The 23,614-nt window shown below is 33.4% G+C and overlaps 1 long non-coding RNA gene across 1 annotated transcript in view; it reads left to right on the top strand.

Moving 5' to 3' along the window:
- Positions 1-23,614, top strand: part of LOC110468234 (uncharacterized) — a 92,264-nt gene that overhangs the window by 64,254 nt on the left and 4,396 nt on the right. Inside the window, exon 4 of the long non-coding RNA XR_014954973.1 lies at positions 23,059-23,126. This is a non-coding gene — a long non-coding RNA (uncharacterized LOC110468234). The remainder of the gene's footprint in view (positions 1-23,058; positions 23,127-23,614) is intronic.

A 23,614-nucleotide genomic window follows, 5' to 3' on the forward strand; every position in this document is an offset into this window, starting at 1 on the left:
GATTTTTCTAAATGTCTCCATTAAGTATTTATAAAGTTTAAAGGTACTTTGATCTTTTTGTCTGTTTATTGATTGTGAAAGAATAGCAGTTTAAATAGTTTTGTGTCTAAGGAAACATTAATTTTTCAAGACTAATATAAACATACAAAATATTTATACAAAAAATAAAAGAATAAAAAAATTATTATATGTTGGTTGACAATTATTATAAAGTTGGAAAGGGCTACAATATCCCCAGCCATGGTATCTTGGTGAGACAGCAGAAGTGTCACTCCTTAATCAATAAGACTGTAGTGTTTTGTAAGTTCTTGCTAGCAGCATTTCATAAATTTTGATGAATATCTTTTCATCATCGTTGGCTGGTGATGGCTTCTGTCTTTTTCTATATGATAGGAACAGAAATAGAGTTTGACTACAGCAAAGATAGGACCAGAATTTCTTGGTTTCCGAAATAAATTTTCATTCCCATCAGAAGCAGTGAATGACAAAAGAATACAGAAGTAAAAATATGCTTCTTCCATATATTTTTGGGATCTTAAATCTCTTTAGCATGCTTTATACAGCAAAAATGATTCCTAACTGCAGTTTTTTTTTTCTTTCCAATGCCTATTTTTAATGAAGAAATACTTTTGAAACCTATTTTTGCTGTACTTCAAATAAGGTGTCAACATTACCTGGTCTTCTGAGACCACCTGTTTTCACTGTATTGTAACTGCATTGCTAAAACATCTTTAGAAACACTGCAAAATTAAGGAAGACTCACAGAAAAATTGTGTTAAATGTTGCAAAAGATAATACAGTTAATTTTACGTCAAAAGACAGAAACCCATGCAAAACATAATAGCTAAAATGTACAGTGAAGAATGGCACATTTGTAGATCTTATGCAGCAATATATGAAGTTTTTTTAAATATATTTAGATAATGTGATAAAATGTGGGAAATAAAATTATTTCTTTTTTTGGATTATTTAAATATGATATTGAAAAACGACAATGAGAGTATATGAAATTAAGAAGGCATATATTTATAACCACTGGTTACTCAAAGGCCAATATTTACCAAAAAAATAAACAGATTTTGTATTTTGGGTATCCAGCAAAAATACTTTTAAAAAGTCTGATTTCTTTCTTTCCTGAAAAATTCATGATTAAGAAATCTCTCTTTGGAAGATTGAAATATTCAGGTTTGGAGGAAAAAAAAAAATCTGAGCATTTTAGCTGAATTCCTAGGAAGCTGGTTATAAGCAGGAAGAGAATAATGAACGATTCAGACAAGAATGACAAAACTAGCACTGAAAGACTCTATTGTATCATTCACAAGTTGTTAACAATTTATGCCAATTTTTTTTTCTTCTTGGTGATACAAAATATTTTAGATCAATTTGTGGGTTTATGTTTAATTTAATTGCACTAGAAATGCCATTCACTTTTGTGGGTTGTCCAATATTTAAAAATGTACTAGTGTGTCTATAAAGGTTTTCCAGAAAAACTTTTGTTGCACTTGATTACATCTCACAGTTGTTTTTATGTTACTGTACCTGAGTAAGTGAGAGTTTTAAAGTATCAAGCTAGTTCAGGTGAAAGTCAGATGACCAAACTACAAGTTCAAGATTGGTCTTCATGGCACTGAGGTGACATCAGAAAAAAATTTCTCTTCATGAAGTCAGAAAATTTAATTTTCTTGGAAGGCTCCCTGTGACTGGCCAATCATAGATGAAGGCATCCTTTCTGCTTTGTTCTGTAATCATCATCATCCACTTGTGAATTCCTAGTTCTCCTCTTGCTATGCTGGAGGTCAACAGGCAGTGACAAGAAAACTTTAGAATTGATTTTGGTAAATATTACTGTTGCAAGATATGCCTTATATTCCTCTCATAAACTCTGATGTGGGACCAGTTACAGTGATAAAAATCTATCTCAAGTATATTGGATGATTATCTTGCATTCTCTATAGAATTTGCTTAGAAGAGCTTATTCTTTGCCCTTGCTTCAAATTGCAGTTCTCAGTCAAGAAGGGATTTCTTTGTTGAATATTGTTCATGTGATGCTTCTTATACTCTGTGTTTACTTTTTTTTTTTTAATATCAGAATTCTGATTCTCTTTGAGCTTATGATTTATAATTTTCATATGACCTTCAAAGAGAACACAGAGCTGAGGCAGCATATGCAGCAATGTTGTTAAAAGCTTGCTGAATAAAGATTGCTGTCGAACAATTTTTCTTTGCAAAATCTGACTTAGAGTACATTAATCACCAGAAACATTTATATTCAACGTGTCTTCTCTGTGTGTATTGTTATAAATATGTTAAAATGCAGCTGATGGCTAAAAATGCTGAACGTACTCTTTTTAAATTCTCTCCCAAATAGAGTAACTTTTTAGATTTATAAAGTCTTGTGAAAAGTAAAGGGGGTTTTGGATATTAGAGAAAGAAGATATCTTTTACAGTATATTTTATCTTATCACAGATCATAGAAAACATGGATAGTTTCCAATTCCAGATAACTGGAGTCCCATATGTATTACTAGAACTTTTGAAAGTTATTTGTGATAAGGCATTCGATTCTTAATCTTAAAGAAGTAAGGTTTTGTTGCAAGATAGTAAAATGTGATATCAATTCATATTTTTTTCATATGTTGCAGGTTTTTGCTTTAAAGTAGAAGTGCTTAAAAAAGTTAATGTCTGTTGTCTTCTTGATATGCTGCAGACACTGAATATTTGGATATATAAGTATCTAATGTAAATTTGACATTATAGTTGCACATCAGTCATAACAAGACCTTTTCTATTATGGTATAAATGTATAAAGGTCAATTCTTAAAAATGAAAACTCATTTTATTAACCACATATGTTGTTGTTATCCACTAGCTGCTGTTGAAGAAAAGTTTGCAGTTGAATTATTTCTTTCCTGTGTGCAATGCAAGAATTGCAATAATGGGCAATTGAAGTAAAAAAAAAAAAAAAAAAAAAAAATTATTCAACTGGTGTAAAATCAGGATTTTAGGTTGGTAGAAGAAAAAGTGATACTTGTTGAGACACTCATAATTTTGAATGTATTATATTCTACATCTCTTTTTATTGATTTAGTTGTAAAGAAATGCTTAACTCCTTTGAATAATGTGTTAAAAGATATTGTTATTGGCATGGAAAAATGGCCTTTAGTTTAACAATGGATATAGTATATTCTAAATTAAACTTTCTTCCAAAGTATTCTCTCTTAAGCAAATAGAATTACTGAGAAAATAAACAAGAAGTCATGAAAATAGTTATTTGTGTGTATCCTGAACTTTTTTCATGACCAGATACATGGTAATGAAGAATTCAAAACAGAGAAAGCATGAATTACAATTTTCTGTTTGTATTTCCATGTCTTTCAGAAGACAGATAAAGAACCCCAGTCTGTCCTCAGCCTTTCCAATTCACAGGCATGGTCTGCAATTTAGAGTGTGGCTCAGAAGTATTTCTGTTTGACTCAGTAGCCACTAGATCCTGTTGTTTGCTGTTAATACTATTTGATTATTTTTGTTTGTTGGTTTTCCAGCTGAGACAAAACAGAATTAAAAAAAAAAAAAAGATACTTCATGCAATCTATCTTTTTTTTCAGTCAGCTTTGTTGAATAATCTTTCTGCTCTTTTCTTTTGATTACCTTTAATATTAGAAGGCTATTAAATAATCATTCATTAAGTTTCATCATTAAATAATTATTCATTAAGTTACATCAGTCTTAGAAATATTCATCAAACCATACAAGCCATAAGAGTACAAATATTTTCAATGCCTATTGGTAGTTGTGGTAAATATTTGCATATTAGAGGAAAAAGTTATTATGATCTTTTCTTTGTACTGACCAGGTAATCTTCCAGTTTGTGAAACAAAAGATATACATCAATGTTTCACTGTTTATAAAATTGTTCTATGGATGATTTGAACACAACATTTTATTGTCCAAACTAATATAAACATAACTTGAAGGAAAGAGTATTTTCATAGCACATTACATAATAGACTAGGTGTGAAATTAGTTTTATGGTGAATGGAGACCCTGAAGGTTGTTAGCCTTTTATTATGTATGCCTTTTTTTCTATAGCTACATTAATTTTTTCATAGATAATAAAGTATGCTTCAATGAATTAATTAATCTTATGGTATATAGACAGATTCCCAAATATCTCCTCAGCTATTTTTGTACTGTTCTGTTAATAACCAGATATAAATTTACATCATCTACCTCGTTAAAATATATTAATATGTCAAGAAAAAGATGAAAATATGTTTTTGTTGAAGTTTGATATTTGTGTCAGTTCTGTGGTTAGAGTTACCCTATATCTCTCTGATTTATCATTTTAGTTATCCTGAAAAGATTAGGGATCAGGATTAGGGTTAGGGTTAAGGGTTAATTTTTAAGTCTTGTTCTTGTTCCAGAGTTTTTCTGATGCTCTTAGGAGACCTCACCTGTGCTGTTACATATGTTTGAACGTATGTCCCCAAGATTCTCAATGCTATGAGAAATGCTTTTACTGCCTATGTCATTCTGTAAAGCTGAATTTCAGTTGTAGACACACGTGAGAAAATTCCTGGGTATGGTTTTTAGTGTTTAATCTGGGTGTTTGTGTATAAGGTAGTTTCAAGAAGATGATTTAATCTGAATATTCTGATTATATTACATAAAAAATTGGAAAAGCTCAAATAAAGCAGACCATTTCTCTCACAGAACAAATCTGCAAATCAATGACATTTCCTGTCTTTCTGGAAAGTGTCTGTTTCCTAGAACAGAACTATTTACTGTACGTACACTAATTACAATCTGAGATTTTTAGCTGTAGCAGTACAGGCTCATAACAAATCTAATAGTTCAGTAATTAGAAGTTTAACAGTTGTTTTTTCTTCTCTACCTGATTGACATCCAGGTACTAAACTAGCTTGTCCTGACATCCGTCATTTCTTTGTGCACTGCTCCCAGTTCTGAGGCTACTCCAGGAGAACTGCTGCCTGGTGACGAGTTAAACCCTGGAAAGGAATGGATTCAGGTGTGTGTGTGTGCTGTGCTGAGAGAGGACAGCCAGAGGGTGAGGTGGGCTGGCAGGGTGGTGATGCTGCAGCTGGCATGGGAGATCCAGGGTTGCCAAGCTTGCCCTCTGTCTCAGTATTTTCAAGCATCTCACTCACTGCACTTGAAGTGGTTTGATACTGTTGTAATGGGAACACTTAAAACCTCAAATTCAACAGTAGATGATAATTTCTCATTGATTTCTGGTACATGTTTTAGTTCCTTGACCTAAATTTGTATCAAATTTCAAGAGATGTCAATGCAAGTTGCTTCTGAAGAGCACGCAGAGAGTATGCACTTAGCATTTTAGAATGTTTCAGTATGGATTGGTAGATAAGCATTAACTTTTCCTTAGTAGTTGTAAAATAGGTCACAGATAATAACTATAAACCATCACCATTTCTATTTAGACGATGTACTTTCCTATTAAGTTGCTGGCTGAGTAGTTTCATGACATGTCTAGTCTTTAATTGAAATATTTATTGTTAATCTGTGAGCATCTCTTGCTATAAATTGTTTCATATTTCACATTCTTTCTGTAATTTCCCTATACTGACATAAATCTGATTACAGGAAGGTCCTGCAGAAATCCTCTGGGGAAGACTGAAACAGTCAAAAGCAACACACTTCTCTACCTAGAGAAAAATTGGAAAAGGCAGGGCTGTCCAGAAAGCAAGAGCAGTTTAAACTTTTACTCAGTCAGTGCATGCCTTTTGACAGTGTTTGCCTCAAGGCATATGTTGAGGCTCCATTGAAAATTAAATTTGACCCTGACCAGTGGAACTCCTAAGAAAGAAGAGACAGGTTTGACTTTTCTGTCTTGAGAGTGATTTGGAGTTGAGTTGCATTTGCACTTCTTTGTACAAATTACATGAAATAGACCCCACGGTTGTGGGGAGAATTCGGTTGGAGACTGAATGCTTCATTTTATGGCTTAAACATCTTCATTAAGGACATTTGTCCATTATAGCAAAACCCTGAATGAGGCCCTGAACTACTTGTTGATGAAGATAAGAATACATTCACACAGGGATCAAGCTTAGCTTAGCAACTTCCCTTCCCTTCCCTTCCCTTCCCTTCCCTTCCCTTCCCTTCCCTTCCCTTCCCTTCCCTTCCCTTCCCTTCCCTTCCCTTCCCTTCCCTTCCCTTCCCTTCCCTTCCCTTCCCTTCCCTTCCCTTCCCTTCCCTTCCCTTCCCTTCCCTTCCCTTCCCTTCCCTTCCCTTCCCTTCCCTTCCCTTCCCTTCCCTTCCCTTCCCTTCCCTTCCTTCTCTTTGTCTTTCTTTCCTTTTACTCTTTTACTATTAAATAAAATATACCAAGGTTTTTGGCAATAACATCTAACCTAGTTTAGTTTTAATCCTGTTCTACAGGAGGTGGGGTCTAGGAATGGAACAAAACAAAACACAAGAAAAACAACTTTTAAAGGTTTTTTTTAAATGAAATTTTTATAACTTTTCTCTCTGTAGGAGTGTTTATAAGTGAATAGAAATTAAAAAAAAAAAAAAACAAAAAACCCCCAAAAACGAACCAATTAAACAAAAAAACCCAACAATATTTCCAGGATGATGTACCTACTTCTACTACTTCTAAAAAAAGAAAATACAAGATATATTCACCAAAAAAAAAAAAAAAAAGGGGGGGGCGGAAATTTGGTTTTAATGCACTTGGAGTAACCATTGAATATATTATATAAGAATATATCTCCACATTGTTAAAAAGGTCTGATGGCATGGGAAGAAGATGTAGAGGGAGTTATTTTCATTCATCTGCAGTATACCTGTAGGAACTGAAGTGGTCTTTTAAAGGCTTAAAATCTCTAGACAAAAACTTAAAAGGAAAAAAAGATAAAATAAACATCCCATTACAAGCTTTAATCAGAGAAGAAATAAAGCAAAAAGTCTACAGGGACATGGAAGGTATTTATGAGATATCTTTCAGGAGAAAAATTATTTGTACAGATAAGAGTAATTAATTTACTAAACAGCCCAGGAGATTGGGTAAGGGTATAACAAAATGTTTTGTAACTCTGATCCCTCTGAGCAACTGCACAAGTGTGGTGGAGTTTGCAGGTTGTGCTCCAAAGGTGGTGAAGGCTGGGGAGATAAATCAGTGTGATAAATCACTTTTAAGGCAGTGCAGAGGTATTTTAGAGGTCTGGTCCAGCTAAGTCATAAACATTTTAAGGGGAAGACTGATGACTTTGTTGCTTGAAAAGAGTAGTGATTGAAAAGAAAGACCTATGAAGAATAAGGACTTAATGAGTTTACTTAAAGGAAGGGATAATAAACTTTATTTTAAATAAAGGGAAAGCAGCTAAACCAAACAAGAGATTACAGAATTTAAAGTGTTGTAGCACAAAACCAAAGAAGTAAAACTCAGGGAAAAGGACATTTGTAATTAGCAGGGGGAAAATTAAACTACAAAATCATAGGCTCAATTTTCTAAAAAAGATATCAGTAGAAATAAAATTCTTAGATAATTTATAATTTCTGTATGTTTAGAAAAGATAGAAGAAAGAATTCTTTCTTTTCTTTGGCAGTGTTGGAATTTCCTCTTCATAGATGTCCTTCTCCATGTAGATGTGACCATGTTATGCAACAATTTCTTAATACATACAATTTCATGCAGAGGTTTGAAATCCTGCATTTTGTTATTTTGGTAGAAACTTTGCATGTACAAAAATATGTTTTTTTACAAAAACATGCAACTTCGACTACGAACTTCATCCCAAGTAAGTCTCTAATTTCTCTTACCACGAGTATATTGCACAAGCAGTACTCCAGGTAGACTAAGTGCTTAAGTAGTGTAAATTGTGAGGCATTAATATAAAATAAATGATGGCTAGTATGGGTTGATAAAACTGAAGGAAATTATATTTCTACAAAGTTACTACGAAGTTTTTCACCCTCTGCTTATTTTTAAACTTATTTTTAAACTTGCAAAGATAAAGTATGCACCAATTAGCACCTTACCTAAGAAAGACTAGAACTACAAAAAATAGCAATAGACCATGCAGAGAATAGCAATAATAAAAAGGGTAATGAGTGTATGCATAATTAATTATATTTAGCAATTTGTGGTATGAATTTTACATATATTGGATTACATAAAATAGTCTTTGATTTTAGATGGAAACTTCCTAAAGCAGCCACAGGAGGCATTTGATGATATTCTGTTTCTGTTCCTGAGTTTGCCACTGGCTACTGCATGATTTAAAATGTAAGATGTGGATTTATGAACTTCCACTATAAAGAAAAAACCATATTTTATACATTTACAGAAAATATATTATTCTCTGAAGTACTTTTTGAGTTAGATACCCACATACTGTGTTTATCTCTTTGAACTCAACCACTGCAATGAGTTTAAAACTAGATTATAAATCATTAACTTTCACATCAAGCAGCTGATGCTTAGGATTTCTGAACATTGGGAAGATTCTTACTTGCCTAAGGATGTCATCATTTAAGACAACTCTTAGAAGGCAGAGAGACATACCATGGGGAAGAGATTTATAAAAACTTAACTCACGGGTCCAGGCATCACTGCAGAATTCAACTTTTCACCATTTACTGAAAAAGTTACAGATATTTCCAGCTGTTGACCTAAGTGATAGTAATTTTCAGTGCATGATTAATTGAACTTTAACTTACTTTTTATAATGTCCTTTTTAGAGTATATGCAGTTCTTTGGCCTGAAAAAGGCCAAGGATAGGGGAGGGAAAAGAGCATCAGAACTTCTAATTATGCTTTTGATAATTAGGCTGATGACTTAATTTTCCCTAGGAGAACGTTCGCTGCATTTAAGTGTGAATAGGTGTTATTCAATTAAAATGTACTGCACTTTGTAGGGGAAGAACACTTAATAAATGCAAAATCTAATAATATTTGTGTTTCTGTGTGTTATGGATCAGCAAGTCCTCAGGAAGAATGCTATCTCTAAAAGAACTGAAAAAGCTAATGAGAAATGAAATAGCTGTAATTATTACATTGTAATTAATTCTGCCCAACTCCTTTTCATACTGAGGTTACAAATTTGAGTAAAAATTTTGTAAACTTTTTTTCTGCGTAGTAAATAGAAAAACGTATCTTATAAATTTGTAGGACTCCCTGAAAACCCAAAGGAATGTGAATGTGACAGAAAACCCTGGCAATTTAATGCAAACTGGGTTACATAAGCTGTGGAGTTCTACAGCTCAGCCTTTTCAGAGGTCACTGTGATCGTCCCATAAATTAAGGTTTGATTGATCTGAGCAATGTGGGGCTGTGTAACCTACTAGTAAGTGAATATTATGATTGTGCCCTCTCTACTTGATAAACTAAAAAGCCTAGTTCAGTAATTTAAGCAACGTTATTACTCTCAGCATTGCAGTTGCTGGTTTAACCAAGCAGTTACTTACCACTTTTGTTAGACTCTATACATGCTGCTACTGTGGAGAAACACAGGTTTGCTTTCCGGGCTTTTTTTCTTCCTTTGGTGTCATTTGAGTGCAAAAAGGTTATTGAGATCAAAACCCTGTTTGTTCTTTGTGCATGAAGCTGTTAGAATCTAAGCTAGTAACTTCTAATAATGTCTAAGAGCACATACTGGGAGGTAGCTGAAGCCAGTCATGGGAGAGTAAAGTTTTCAATAAAAATGCAGCACAGAATCCTCAATAGCACAACAGGAATAAGGGCTAGCAGAGAGAGCTACATTCTACAGTAGAGGAAATACTAATGATTAAGGTGACTGTTCTGCTAATAAATAATAAATCAACAAGAGCGTTCACTGATAATAATACTATTAAGGAGCAGAAAAGAGACTCTTTCTGTAAAGTAAGGATTTTACACAACGTGAAGAATTTAGTGCAGCTCTGAAGATTTTGCTGTAGTTGATCAAAGAGAATTTAATGATCAAAGGTGCTTTTTAGAGAGGTGAAGGAAGAGTGAGAAAATAACCTTTATTGAGTGAGCATAAACTCAATATGTAATTCATGACCTCTAACAGCATAAAATCCTATATCCTGGACAAAAAAATATCAGTCTGTATCTACCTTAGCACATACTAATGGGGTAAAAAGCTCTTTTTTCTTTTCTAAGAAGAAAAGGAATGGGACAGCCTTAGGAAGGATGTATAAGAAATTATCTTTAAAGTGAATAACAGAATGTGCAGGCAATAAGCAAAGAGAAATTTTGAGCTTTATTTTTTTTTTGTTGTTTTCTTCTTCCACATTTGAGGATCCTTCACAACTGGAAGGAGGAAGAGTCTGCATAAAATGATCTGGTAGGAGCTCAGCTTCCTGTTATCATGGGTTGATAAGAACAGTGCTGTTGGAATTGTAGAGAAATCACCAAATAAATAAGAATTATCTGACTTCTCACTCATGAAGGTTCAAAGCTAGGCTGAGGATTCTTGTTGCAGCACTCTGTAGGGAAGTGCACTCTTCAACATCTGTCATAGAAGAAAGCTCTGAAAATGACTGAAATAATATCAAACAATATGTTTTAGGATTTCATTTACACTTATTCTAAAAGTAATCACTACTGAACAAGTAAAATAAATCTCAGATACTCTACTTGTAAAATGCACCTACAAAGAAGTCATGGAGCAGTAAGGATTTATTTTAAAATAAATGAGTTTTTTTCATTGTGGTTACATAAGGTAGTGCTGGTAGCCGGGTACAAGTGACATTTATTTGTGTCATCCAAATAGAATTCTGAACAAATAATAGACTGAATTTAAATCTGCTGTACATATTCAAATTGATGCTCCTAATAATGCATTGCTGAATTCCCCTTTGTTCCTTTTAGTGTGGGGTTATTCACACTCTGCTATTGTCAGAGGGGTCCAACCCTTCTCTTTTCTGTTCCTGAACACACTCTGCTTCTGGAAAGAACTCCTCACACCCAGGCTCTTGGCATGTGGCAGGTGTTTGTGCAAAAAGAGTCACACTTACTCCTCCTGCAGGCCTTCCTCTGCTCCAACAATAGGACTAAACAAAAAAAACAAACCAGAAGATTATGACCTTCCTCCTGTGGAAGCCAGTTATTTAGCATCCATCACATGGACAATACTATTCCGTCATTGTTTTCTCAGGTCTTTATAATTTATTTTTATTAATGAGGTTTTAATGACATAGCTCCAAGTTGGAGCTAGTATGAATAAGAAAAGTTATTTTCTCAGCATACATACAGAAAGAACCTCTAGCTATTCACATCCTTTTATAGCTTTAACTAACTTACCCTTCCAGACCTAGTCTGTGGAACACCATCTTAGTATGAGAAATATTTCTTCATTATTTTTCCACAGATAAGTTTTGAGGAGAGTTGATCCTGTTAAAAAAAAAAAAATAAAGTAAGAACTTAGGAATTTTGAGTGGCTTCCGCTAAAAAAGTATATAAAATATAATATTTTAGTTTCAAGGATATTGTAATAATAAGTTGAATATAATGTTTAGGACTATAGGCTGTCTCAAGGGAAGAATTTTAGGGATTTCAGTGTTTCAAAAATTTAGTATCACAAATTACCTAACAAAGAAACAATGTACATTTTGATCCGTGGAAGGTCATTAGGTATCAAAAATCTAATTGCAAAGGGTGTTTTGGATCATGAAAAGAAAAGCATTCTTATACTTATTAGCAGCGTGTGGAAACACAGAGCACCCATCTGCTGGACAAGTGATCTGAGGGAATAGAACAGGTAAAAGGCTTGAGTCATTAGCAATGCCTGTCTGAGGAGTCTAACACCTCAGATCTCACCTGCTTTCATGTAGATGAAAGTGCACATATTAAAAAAAACCTGAAGTGAGCATTCAATATTTTCTTTTTGAAAGGGGTTCTCTTTTTTTTTTGTTTGTTTTGTTTTGTTGTCTGTGTTATAAAAGCCTTTAGTAGTCCATAAAAAAGCAATAGTTTGCTAATGAAATAGACAGCAGTTTTTCTATGTTAAAAATAATCTTACTCCAAAGCAGTTATTATGAAATGTCTTAAAATCATCTCTAAATTAGAAAAGAATGGGAAAATAAAAATGTAGTACAATAACTTGCAGTTAAGAAAAAATTCCCTAATGATATAAACAGAGTCAATTTCCATGTTTACTCCTCAGTCTATTTTCTCTTTTCATATGCTGGGTAAAATAAGTGAATAAATAATCCTGGAAGAAGGAATCATAACTCAAACCTCTCTGGCTCCATGTTAGGGCTCTAATCACCCTCCTACAAAGTCATTCCCATTGTTCTTCTCCCTCTCTTTCCAGCCCAATCATTTTCTCATTCTTCCATTTTGGCCCAACTTCAGTAAGAAGGTGAAGAATGCTTCTATACTTCTGTGGAGACCTTCTTTCCTTCTCTGTAAAATTTCATGAGCCTGGTAAGTAGATGGCTCAATGATGAGAGGAAGAAGCACTTTTAAATATTGAAATATATTGTTGCCTAAACATTAAGGTCCTGAACAAATCCTCCTGCACTGTGGGATTCATTGCAAAAGAAAGCAGCTGGCGTTCCATTTTTTGAGGAAACTTTTCCAGTTTGTGTGTCCAGAGTGTTCTGGATGTAGGCTACTGTACCAGGAAAGAGAATCTCTTTTCCAGATCTCAGTCTGGAGATCCTAGGCCTTTTATGTGTTCTTCAGGCCATTTTAGTTCAACAGTGAGATTTTAAAACATTGAATAGCTACTAACTAGGTGTCATTCAAGTGACATGACTAGCTTCTCTAAGCTTTGAGTCCTTCCATGTCCACCTGGACCTGGGTTATCCTAACCAGAAACAGTCTACAACTTATATGTGATGCTGAGTGCGAGTCCAGCTCTGGATCCTAGTTGCTTTTTTTTCGTTGTTGTTCTTGTTTTCTTGGGTTTTTTGGTTGTTTTTTTTTTTAAAGCAAAAGCAAGCAACAGGCTCAGTAGCAAGTCATCAATTCACTTTCAAAAGAGGCTGCTATATTTTAGTGAAGAACAAGGAGAAAACTCTTTTCACTGCCAAAGTCTCACCTGAGAACATCTGGTCCCAAATGAATCTGGCACCTGCCTGTGTGAAAAGATTTTCCCTGTTGCATTCTTTGTCTCTCAGTGGAGTAGTGCTGAAAAGTCTTCAAACACATCCTAGATGAGAGGAGGCAAATGTCAGATTCTGCTTGGAGGCATTGAGCTTGTCCCTTCTTAGCCCAGGCCAATACTTCATTATACAAATATCTCCAATTTGTTCCAATTACAAGTAAAATGGGTTAGCTAAAGCTCAGGCTCCAAAATAAGTAGCAAAGACACTTGACAGCTGACATAAATCACAGTGATTTTGAGGCAACTTAAAGATTTTTTTTCCTGCAAACACCATCATAGACCTTAAAGACCTGAACTGTAACCTGCTTGAGCCCACTAAGTGAATGTGTAATTTTTGGCAACATTTCTGAGGAAGGAAAATGTGAGCAGTTGGAAGCCTGACATGGAACAACCATGCACAACAGGAAAGAGTGCATTGAAAAGTGCATTTGTTTGATGTCCTTTTGTCCTACACACATGATCAGGATGTTGGTCTAAGATCTCTGTTGATTGTCCATTTCTGTTTAATATTTTGTTTTGTCATTTCCAGAACACTGTGTGTAAATTTCTGGTTTTCATCACATGCTGGAATAAGCTAGTAAGTTTGCAAGGCTTAGCAAGGAACCCTGTGGAGCAAGATTTTTGTTCCACTTTTGCTCTTTACATTGCAGTTTTTAGGAGGATCTAAGGGACCTAACTTCACTACTGGCATAGTTCTGGCCAGGACAAGGTTAATTCTCCTGTCCCTCTCACCACAGAGGGGGCAAGGGGAAAGTGGGCTGAGCAAAGAGAGCACAGTCTGGAGTGTTTCAGTGGGAGCATTAAACTGGGGAATAGTATTCCTCAACTATTGAATTGGAATCTACTGAAAAGATTAAGTGGAACGTTGTTGAAGAAATGTGGTAAGTGCACATGAAAGTGCAGTAGTTTGAAGGCTGAAGGGAAAAAAAAATGCCTGCAAATTGATAAGTCATAACGACCTCTAAAGGAAGCTGAGGGAGAAAAGGTCAGCTAAGAATTCTAATAAAAAAGAAACTTGTGATTTGTGCTCTCTCCTGTTCCCTTGGTTTTGTTCTCCCCCATTCAGTTTCATCTTAAAGGTGTCAGTGATGTAAGTTTGTAGTAGATCTGAGCTTGCTTATATTTATACTGAAATATATCGCATTGTATCAACTCCTTGCATACTCATTGTAAACATCACCTATCAAGTTGAATGTCCAAACCCTCTGAAGATTTACAGTCTGAGATTCATTATCTTTGTTCCAAAGGAATAAAATATGAAGAATTTACAAGAATATGATTGTAAATTGAAAGTGATGGCTTTAATTAAACTTTAGGATGAGAAAGAAGGCTGAAGGTATTAAATAAATTTGAACGTGTTACTGAAATGCCTAGTTGAATATTTTACTGAAATGCCTATTCAAATCATCAGTTTGTTCTCAGAGATATTTTCATACTGTACTTGGGAATAAAAGACTTGGAACAGCAATAATAATATAGAAGCTGTATAGGTAAAAACAATATAAAAAGAACCAAAAGCCATTGGCCAATATGGTAACTCAGAAGAGAAAGCCTGACTCCTTAAAATGAAAAATATGCAACTGTGACAATGCTGGGAAGAACACATTCCCATTCAGCTCAAGGCTCAATATTAACATGCAAAAAAAAGGAGGATGCCTTTTCAAAGCATAAGGATTTATGAAGTAGGTGGGAATGGCTTCAGATCAGTTGGATAGAGCAGGGTGTTCATAATGTCAAGGTCACAGGTTCTATGGCATGTTGCTGTCGAGGCAGGACGGGAACGAGAAGACTCTGACCAGAAGGCTGTGAGAGTAAAACTCTGGTTTTTTCAAAATACACTGCTCTTTTATACAGAGCTTTGTGAGGACCAACTCCATTGGTTCTGAAGTGAAAACAACCCACAGCATTGGTGCAGAGTGCTTGACACACAGTGATAGAACTTAACTATAAACAATATGAACAACAAGAGAGATAAAGAATTATTTACATTCTTCTCCAGCTCTTTCCCAGGCTTTTGCCTGGATAGAAACTCTCAGTTTCTTTCTTTGACAGAATCTGCGACTCACATTGGCCATTCATTGAAGGGTTGGACTTGATGATCCTTGTGGGTCCCTTCCAAATCAGAATATTCTGTGATTCTGTGACTCACAAAGGGTCCAATCCTGCAAATGCTTCAGCTGTATAAAATTACAGGGGAAGTGAAATTGCTCAAGGCAGTATTAGAGGAGTGAGACTACAAAGTGGGTAGGCAAAGGACAAATGAAAATCCAGGGACAGTGGAAGTTTACCTCCCCCACTGCCTCAAAATGACTACAATTTTCTTTTAATTGTGAAACAGGAAGACAGAAATCGACCACTGGGTTAAGCATGAGCAGAGGGTGGTTATTGAACAGTTAATTAATTACAGCTCTGAGCTGAGCACCACTTCTGTGTTGATACTACTAATTTTAATAGCGCAGGTTAGCTTGATGGTTTATTTGTAAAGTTCTTTTTATAAAATTGTGACTTTTCACTCCTAGGTGAGTGATTTCAGATGGGATAAAATCTAATATTTTGGTCAGACACAAGTGTTCTTACTGGTGTGTTTTCCCCCCTTTTTTCTTCCTTTAAGGGACAGTAAGATTTTAAGTAATTAATTGGAAATTCAGGAATTGATTTTCAAAAATGTAGATGCCCAAAGCATTTAAATTTTTATCTGAATATGTTGGTTCACCTGCCTCTGAAAATCCTTTCTAGAAGAGTCGGCATCATAGTCACAGGAGGAATTTCTTGGGTTATCACAAATTTCTTAAGTTAACCTTTGTAGAGTCACACCATCAATCAAGAATGTTTAATTCTAATTCCCATCATCTTCTAAAATCTCATTGTGTATGGATACTTTGTGGACAAAAGGGGGTACAAGTACTCAAAATGTCATGTTTTTCTAACCCCAGGCATTTAACTGAGATTATACCTATACAATGTAGGTGGAAAACACCTGAGTTAGGCAATGTTAGCTCTGGCATAATGTTTTTTAGCACACCTTCACAGAGATTGTGATTTTGCTGGAATGCTATGCTGTCTCTGTGTGCATATGCTATAAGTCTAATGTGCTGATGCTATAGATGGAGGCAGAAGAGAAAATGTCTCTGTGCCAGCCTCATTGTTCAATCTAGCAAAATCCTTCCAGCAGTGTTACCAGATTATGAGGAACCTACCAAAACTTTCTCAGCTGAGGGAAAGGGAATTTTTGTAAATAATAAAATAAACTCAAACTTTATGAAAAAAAAATCCCATGGAACTGACCTTTAAATGTTCCAAACACCAGTAGTTCTATGGCATTACAATTTATTTAACCTTTGAAAGTGTGTTCATTTAAGTCACTCCAGCTTTATTGCTTTTTAACTGTAAGAAAATGAATTATGTCACAAAAGCTGGTTGTGTTCCTATTGGATAGCAAACTTCTCTGCATTTTATATTTTAAGTCATTCATTTACTGGGCAAGTCATTTGATATGCATGTCTCAAAAAGTTTCTTTGATTTTTATTTTAAATATTATTTTCAAAACTACGTTAACTATATTTGCTATGAGTTTTTCCTCCTTCACAGCATTGCCTTCTAAGATTTCTAATCTAATGATGCACTGCTTAATGAGACCAAGTGACTCTGCTATTAGTTTAGGGCTTATTTTATCTCTTTAATTTTAGATTAACCATAAATTTCAATTGTAACAGTGTTGCATATCAGAATATTAAAGTCATAAATACTAATAGTCATAGGAATAGAGGACCTTTGAGTTAATCTGCTGCACCCTTTCTCTTTTTGAAAATGGTCTGCCTAATCTCCATTTCAACACCAATGTTCAAAATGCCTTATTTCACGCACAGAATTTAACTATTCTTTTGTTGTGTCTGAGAGAGATTCTTCTTGAAAAGCCAAGTGATGTTTATTTGCTAGAAAGAGAGCTTTTGGCCTGAAAAAAAAAAATAAAATGGGAATGAGGAGATAATGGTGCTCTTTTTCTTTGAATATATCTTCTGAACAATAACAATTGGACTTGGGTTTTGAGTGTATCATCCTGGATATTTAGAAAAAAATATACTGATATTCCACTTATTGTTCAGGCTTTAAAATAGAGGGAAAAAAAGTGACTATTTTCATGAAAGCAAGAACCCATTCAGGATGCCATTAAACGTGTTGTGTCTGTGCACAAGAATCCTCCATCTGCTTTGGAGCCCTCCACAAGTGCGATTCAAGGCATTGTTGGGAGCAACTACCTGTAGCTCTACATCTTCAACAAGATTTCAAAGCTGAGACATGCTATCACCTTTCATAGCCAAGGTCATTGAGAACCACATTAAATTTGGGTCAGCAGCATTTAATAGTAAAAGTTAAATGTGTCGTTAAAGGTAAGAAATCTCAAGGTAAATACTGAAGAGCTCTTCTGTCGTTCGCGTGAGTGCTTGGCTCTGAAAGCCATAACATACAGAGCTGCTTGACTGAATTTCCTATTGTTTGACAAGATCCATGGAAATCACCAGACACTTTGAAGCCACTCAGGTCAACTTCAACATTTCTGCAAACCCATCTTTTCAGGAGCAGAAAAATGTATTCGTCCAAAACTGTCTTTTCTGTGTAGCCAGAGAGGCACGTAGTTTCTTGGCAAATATAAAAGTCTCTATGAGCACCTTATCACTTTAACTTCTGTCAAATAGCACACCTTTCATAACTGTATTGCCTAAATCGAATGCTTTTGATTAAAATATTAGGGAATATTTAATGAACAGATTTTATAGCATGCTTTTAGATTTTGGCTAATATTGGCTTCATCCAATAGATCTGAAATAACTGAAAATTTTGACTTTTAGCAATGTTACACACTCCAACCATCAGTTACATACTGTAATCATCAGAATATAGTTGTTACCAGACAGAATTATATTAGATGAGGAGCATAATACTTTAAGTGGCTAATAATATGCCTGCATGATTAACTTTTGAGTATGTATAAATCATATTTCTGACAAAAGAGTATGTTCTACTAGGTACTTTCACTCTATCAACTATATAATAGTCTAAATTAAATTTTTTAAAAATGTCTGGTTTTATCATTAAAAAAAAGTCAGAGCAAAAATTTTCAGTTCCTACTGAAATTTTCAGTTCCTACTTCCTTGATATGGCAAGTGAATTGACAATCACAAAACAGCTCAAAATATATTTTCTTGCTTTAGAATTTTTGACAATGTGATAACAAATATTCCCTCATTGCTATTCATCTAAGTTTCTATAAGATCCAAGCATAAATTTTGTATGTGAATGGATGCTTACAGCTATTTCACAACATGATAAAGCCATGGTTTATATGTTATATGTTATATATTTATATTTTCATATTTTCATATTTTATATTTTAATATTTTTTCAAATTTTATATTTTTATTATTTTATATTTTTATTTTTATATTTATTTTTATATTTTTATATTTTTATATTTTTAGAATTTTATAATTTTGTAATTTTATATTTTTATATTTTTATATTATTATTATATATTTTTATATTTTTATTTCTTAATATATTTTATATTTTATATAAAGAGCAGAGATGAAGATAAGGTAGAAGTCTGTCTATCTATAGTGCGAGGGCTTGCTGAATACTGTGAAATACGAAATCCTGTGAAGGGAGGAGGATATTGCTCTTTCCCAGAAAATAACAACAAAACAAAAGCATTCAACAAACTTCTACATGTACCAGTTGAAAGATGGTGAATAACACAGTAGCACAGAAACCCCTAAGTGTGGATTGTGGTATTCCTGAGAGCAGCAAGAACAGAGAGATCTGATAGCTTTGCTTCAGCTGTGGCATAAAAAGGGCTCAAAGATTACTCTGTGGAATTAGTTCGAAAGTGCCTCCTGCCCTATCCAAATTCAATCACGTAGGCTATTTTGGGCAGCAGGATTAGATAAACAGATTGCTGCAGTTCTTCTACACTTGTCCTCTGAGCATCTTCTCAGTGTGAATACCCAGACACAGCTAAATTTCAGTGTATGCATTGCTTTCTCCTGTATGTTTTCCTGTTTTACTCTGGAGGGTATTTCCTCTTTCACACAGTCTATTCTAATCTCAATGGGACTTTTACAAAGAGATTTTTGTTATTTCTTCATAGGTTTCCTAATACCTACAAGTAAAAGTTAATTTTCCCCAGTGTCAGGCTGTATCTGTCCCTGCAAGGCCAATGTTTTGTTTAGGAAATGTAAATGAGATATGTAAAAAATATAAGAAAAAAAAAATGTATTTCCTTTTGTTGATTTCTCAGTTTTTTCATTGCCTTCTTTAACACAGGGAGTCATGGAGCACCCTAAAATTGTCCATGGCATCCTCTGTTCCAATTGGTAAAATGTCTTTCATTGTAAATTATGCTTTCAAGGACTAGTTAATATAAAGAATCTGAGATGTTTAGGGAGAGGAGATGCTTGCTCCAATGCAGCAATATGACTAAGAAAAAAGAGCTTCAAGTAGACTTTTTAATGTTTTAGAATTTCCAAGTTAAGAAGAAGCTGTTAAATATATGGGGAAGAGAATAACTTATTTTCTGCAAATGAGTCTATCAGTTAAAAGAAGCAATGCAATGCAATTAAAATTAGGTGGCTAATATAGACAGAGGTTTCCATCTGGCATCGTATTATTAGAAGAAAAACAAGGACAATAAACAATTTCACTAGACTGATGGTTTCTTCCCTTCATTGAATCTCAATACTAAATGTAATTAGGATCTCTGGGCCCCAATGACTAATATAAATTTCTCTCTTCAGCTTTCCTTTGTGCAGGCTAATGAAGTAAGTAAAATATCTTTTTTGTCTGCTGGAGGAGTATGCTAGAGTTTAGCTTCATGTTGGCATAAATCAAGCCTCACAGTGCTTTATATCCTCAGAAAATCCCAAGGAAAGAGAAATTCATCAAGAATAACACCATTAGTGAATGCCTGGAGGGCAGCCATCTTATTCTCTTAAACCAATGAATAAACTGCTAGTACACAATCAGAGTTTTAATTGATTAATATTTGCACAGAGAAGGATAACAAAAAGCCTGTCATGATGTTCTTTTTAACAATTGAAAAATATTCTGCATCCAAGCCTTTATTGCTGAGATCTATCATATTTTTATCCTGCTGTTTCTCACAAATATTTTGTTCCTAATTTCATGTGTTTACTTATATAGTCCTCATATACTTTATAAAAATTAATAAAAAAGAAAAAAAGAGATAAGTCTTTTTGCCAGAGTAATTTTAAAATCTTTCAGGATATAAAAATACATTGTAGGATTTATGTTTGGGTATTTTGGAGTGTTTTTTGTGGCATTGCATTAGAAATACTTCTACAATCTGTAACTAAAATTACTCTAAGAAACTGATAAACAAGTTTTGATGATTCATGTGCTTGCACTAGGTTTTACTTTCTGTTTCAGTATCAAGATTTTTGGATGCCAAGATCTGATTTGGGGATACTTTGGACCACAAGTCTTTATTTAGATTCTGACTCCCATCAGCCTAGATATATATTTCTGCTCAGATACATCTCTGTTTCTGGAAGCTTTTCCTCACCCCATTATTAAAAAATAAAGTACATAATACCCCAACATGAAGAGCTGCCACAATTTTGTCTTCAAGTTGGCACTGGAAAGTTTTTTTGATGCAATAATCTCTATTTCAAGTAATTTCTTTAAATATCCAAAAATAATAGTAAATTACCTTATATCAAGGCTCATTTTTTTTCCTGTAACTTTTTTTTAAATAAAAATACAAGATTACAGTCAAATTAAATTCTTTCAGTATACTTCCCTTACTAGAAGATACTTCCCTATTATTTTACCTACATTACTTGTCTTAAGGCATATTATTATTTACTTTTCCAAAAGAACTCAGAGTAATTAATAATTCAGACTTATAAAACACTGAGAAAAACCCTGTGTTTTTTCTCCTTTTTGATGAGTGAATCACATGATTTTAAGGGACTTATTTTCAAACATTCTTTTGTACAAATGGTTATAACAATGTGATCTAAGAGGTTGAGAAATTCTATGTTGCAAGATCCAGACCTGGTTCTAAGTAATTTTAAATCAAGATAACTGGCAAAAATTAAAACTATATGCATTTATCAAGAAAGTTCTGAAAACAAAAAGCACAAATAAAATAAATGGATAAAGACAAATAAAATTTTCTATCTGCTAACAAAATGGTTACTGTAAGCTAAATTTTTTTGCTTTTAAATTCACATGGCTTCTCAGTAAGTAAAATGCTGCTGTTGCTGCCATCCACTACACACTTGGCTCCAGAATCAACTCAGTAATCTCTATTTTAACCTTTGGTCTGGAAATACTAATATAAATATATTAATACTAATATATAATACATCTAATAAAATTATAATAATATATAATAATATATACAAAATATATAAAAATATATATTACATATATAATACATATTATAATAGTATAACTATTATAATATATAGTGGTTATATTATTATATATAAGAATTGAATATTTTAATATTTATATAATATATAATATATGATATATCATATATTATATAAGATATATCATATAATATATAATAAAATATAATAATAATATATATAATTATATTAATATATTAAGATTGTATATACTATAATTATATAAATATATTATATTAATATAAATATATTAATAAATAATACAATACTACTAATAAAACCAAGGTACACTTTTCCGTGTACCTTGGTTTTAAAGGTGTTCCAGCACAATCAGATTAGATATTCATATTTTAGACATAGTTATGTACTGCCTTAATTAAAAGTAATGTTTTAAAATTAATACTGGAGAAGAATGGAGGTGCCTTCACACAGCACTTCCTAACTTCTGGCTCTTCTACATTGTGTATCTGCTTTTTTAAGGGATATAAATTTATCTCTTTCAAATGCTTATGGAGTATTTCCACTCTGTATTTTTCTCCCAAACCTCTTGCAGTAGAAAATATAAATTCATCTTGCTCTGAATATTTAGGCTTATTATTGATACCAGCTGAAAGAGGGACACTTTGTATTGCCTGGACTAATAAATTGGGATTTTAAGCAGTTCAGGCTTATTTGTTCCTGGAGAGATTAATCTTGCTAGTCTTGGTCTCTGCTTCATCAAATACATGTGCTTTAGTGCTGCCTCTTACTCTTTCTACCAGTTCTATTCATATATGCTTTTCCTTTCAGATTTTACTATAGATACATGAAAGTTTCACTGTAAATACTTGGAAAAACCAGGCAAGTAGAATTACTTAAGGTTGGAGAGAACTTAGAGATTTATAATAGACAAATTATTTTAAAATCATCTTTCATTACATAGTCCCTCTCTGTTTTCTTTCAATTCCCTATATAGCCTGGGCAGACTATAGGAATGGCATTTAGAAGGCTTTTCCATACTTCTCATAGAAATCACTTATATAACTGTAAATAACAGCTGAATAAACATGATTCTTCTTAGCAGCTGATTTTGTGTATTTTTTAACTTTCTTTTTGACAGTAGTCTCAAACTTTTTTGAGTGTAGCTTCAAAGTATAATAGGAATTTTTGTTGCTCTGTGACTTCAGCTGATACACACATTCATTTTACTTCTGTACTGCTTAAAACTATTTCTACTTTAAAATTCAAAATTGACTCAGGAAAGAGGATTATTTCTAAAACCAGATCGATTTACTGCTTTTTGAAGTAATTAAAATGAGCCCTTTAGTAGATCTTCTGTCTTTAAAATAGAATACAAATGTTCTTTGTTATGTATTTGCTGAATAAAAATTTAAATCTAAATACTATCAAAGGTGCTTACTTGGGAAGTTTTTAAATATGTATGGCAGTGGTAGGATCAAAATGAGTAACAGTCTAAGTACTGTATAATTATTTCTTTCTACTTCTAAGACTAATGTACTTTAAGAAAAAACACATCACTCAAATTCTTTCCTTGATCTTTAGGACATCCAGCAGTCAAGATTCAAGAAGAAATGGGATTCTAATGGGGGCTCATTCCCATCAAATGGCGTGTAAATACAATATTTCTTTCATATATTCTTACCCTGCTTATAATTTTTCTGTTCAGCCCTTTTATTTCACAGTGAAAACTGAAAAGCTCTAATGTGTAATATTATTGGTGATTAATTAATTTGGAGGAGGAAATTCAAAGATGTCACAAGATCAAAGTGATAATAGTCAAAGCAGGTGAAACCTGCATCTGTTGCCTGACTTAACTTCTGCTTAGTTAAAATTAATTTTATTGTTTTTGTGAATGCATTGTTCTTTGGTAATAGTTACAGTATTTTGACAAAGGGGAAGGATTATAATATATTGGGGTTTATTCCACTCATTTAGAACCGTTACAAAATCATTAGTTTTGTAATATAAAAAAAATAATGTGATGAGTTTTTGTTGCCCTTAATATTACTGAAAAGTCGATTTATACTTTTCAGAAAAAAATATGCCATGAAAGCTTTTAATTAAATTCATTTAAAATTGCACTGCATTGATTATTCAA

This window comes from Lonchura striata, chromosome 4, assembly GCF_050655825.1.
Source record: "Lonchura striata isolate lonStrDom1 chromosome 4, ASM5065582v1, whole genome shotgun sequence".
NCBI classification, from domain to species: Eukaryota; Metazoa; Chordata; class Aves; order Passeriformes; family Estrildidae; genus Lonchura; species Lonchura striata.